Genomic DNA, 2,612 nt, shown 5'->3' with positions numbered 1-2,612 from the left:
AACTCCTAAAAACAAAAGTTGACTTATCGCCCCTTTTATTAATATCGATATAAGGATTACATATGTGAATATAAGATTATTTTTATTAATATTTCTGCAAACATATTAATTAATAACTAAAATTGTATTTAAAATTGTTGTATTTCATATATACGATCTGATTAGTTAACTTTAAACACTAATAATTCAAAAACTATTATAGCCTCAACATTTTGGTATTGGAACTTTTTTTGTCTTAAAATGATCTCAGGAATCTACCCTTAAGCGTTGGTCCGCTCATTACGGGACACCCGTATATATAGTATCTCGGAAAAAGGCAATCTCTTATGAACATATAGGTTAAGTAAAAATAACCGTATAAGTTTTTATACATTGTTTAAATGATGTACTACTGTCGAGCGTGGACATAGGAATATAAAGGGACAGAGTTGTGGGGGGAAAGCTACTGCGGGACGGTGCGACGAGGTAATTTGTGTCCAAATTTGATTGGCTGTTAGTGTCCGTGTGATACACACATATATAATAGACCTATAATAGACCGATTTTTGCTGTGGAGAGGGTGAACTGGGACCCAATAAGAGTGAACTGGGCACAATTTCCCCCCGCATTTCGGCTTCACTCCCCTCGCCTAAGTTACGACTTTGTGCTCTGTCCCCTTATATTCCTATGTCCATGCTGTCGAGATATTAATCTTTAAAATTTAGGTTTTTTCGACTTAACATGCTTTTTTTAGATAGAATTAGTATGAGTAGTCACTTCTGACGTATTTTTGCCTGTTGAACACGAATCTATTGGCAAAAATTGGCTATCACGTCACAATTTTGAAAAAAAATATGTCAAAGGGTCGAAAACAAAATTGTAGAAATTTCTCAATATTGTTACGTGATAGTCAACTTTTGCCAACGGATTTGTATTCAGCAAGTAAAAATACGGAAATGACTATTTGCACTTGTGATGAAAGAAAAAATTAAAATTTGTTGGAGTGTTATTTGAGAGAAACTATATATTCAAATTATATCTCGGAAAGAGGAAGCATGTCGTTTATGAACCAAAATGTATTTTAAAAGTTGAAGCTTTCATGTGTCATTAACAAAATTAAGCAAAAAAATTAGCTGCCAGTGCTACATCTTCAATTTAAACTTCAAAATCATCTTCACCCTTTTAAGGCCATTTTTCTCAAAATTAATGTGATAGCCAACTTTTGTTGACGGATTCGCGTTCAGCAGGCAAAAAAACGTTGGAAATGACTATTCACACCCGTATTGAAAAATTGTGTTACACAGTGTAATTTGCTATAATTATTTTTATATTAAGTAATGATTTTTAAATTGGTACAATAGATTTTTTGATCATCGAAAAATCAAGAGCGGATCTTTTTTAAGCCATCTATTATATATTATCTATTATTTTAAAACTTTAAAATAGGCTTTTTAATTTTCGAATATATTTTAAGATTTCTCACGTATTTTGAAAAAAAAAAAAGATATTTTTGCATGATGCCGGTGAGCATCAGTACTTATTAAATTGATTATCAATTTAATAATGTCGTATTACTATGTATTTTGTTTTAAACAAGAAGTGCGTTGAGACCGAAAAGTAGCGGCGCGCAGTTTATAAAACTAGAATATGTATGTAAAATTCACATAGAAATATTAGTGAGTACTAAGAACCTGCTATGATCATTCGTTGGCCTTCTCTCAATTTAATTGTGTTAAAACACGTACAGGGTGTCCGAAAAGTGGCAACCTCTTAATATTTCGGAAACTAAGCGTTTTTGAGAAAAATGTTTTAGAAGTTGTAGGGCTTAAAAGAATCTACCTAATGATTTTATCAGTTTGACCTTGGGTGGCGTCGTCAAGATCAGATCAAGGTCCCACCGATTTTTTTAAATGAAACCCTATTTTTGATTCCAGAATCTGGTGTCAAGAACTTTCTCAAGCACTATAATGAAGCCTTTTTTTTTAACCTTTACTTTTCGAGTTATGTGGATTGAACGTTATAGTATCGGTGTATTCAGACACAAGGTGTTTGAACAATGGCTAAAACCTTTTGAATGTTGTTCAGGATCATGAACTTGACAACATATGTCAAGATCAAGGCCATTAAAGGTTGATGCTTTTATTTACATTTTTGAAAAAAAAGAGGAACAACCTTCACTGATCATGACCTTGATATGTTGTCAAGCTCATGATCCTGAACAACATTTAAAAGATTTTAGCCATTGTTCGGACACCTTGGATAAAGATAATGCCTTCGGTACTGTAACTTTCTTCAATTCTTATAATTCTAAAAGTACTGATTAAAAAAAGACTTCATTATAGTGCTTTGAAAAGTTCTCGGGGTAAGCTACAAGAATATGTAATAAAAAATAGAAAGTTCCATTTAAGAAAACGTCGGTCACAATGACCTAGCCTTCAGAAGGTCACTCAAGGCCAATACCATATTTTCATCATATGTCCCCTTTGATTCTACAACTTTTTTGTTTCAAACATTTTCTTATATCTAAAGCAATTTCCGAGATATTAAGCTAGATCAGATTTTATAAACACCCTGTATACAGGGTGTCCCAGAAAGGTCGTATGTCCTTTCACTAGATCGGAAGAGCACACGTC

General features: G+C 32.8%; 1 protein-coding gene across 1 annotated transcript in view; it reads left to right on the top strand.

The window, feature by feature from the left end:
* The window catches only part of LOC105455156 (solute carrier family 25 member 40-like), an 11,733-nt gene that overhangs the window by 3,122 nt on the left and 5,999 nt on the right, over positions 1-2,612 (top strand). The window lies entirely within an intron of this gene.

Source organism: Wasmannia auropunctata, unplaced genomic scaffold (assembly GCF_000956235.1).
Source record: "Wasmannia auropunctata unplaced genomic scaffold, wasmannia.A_1.0 LD336106.1, whole genome shotgun sequence".
In the NCBI taxonomy this organism is placed as follows: Eukaryota; Metazoa; Arthropoda; class Insecta; order Hymenoptera; family Formicidae; genus Wasmannia; species Wasmannia auropunctata.
Note: the sequence above shows the minus strand (reverse complement) of the source record. Positions and strands in the feature narration are given on the sequence as shown.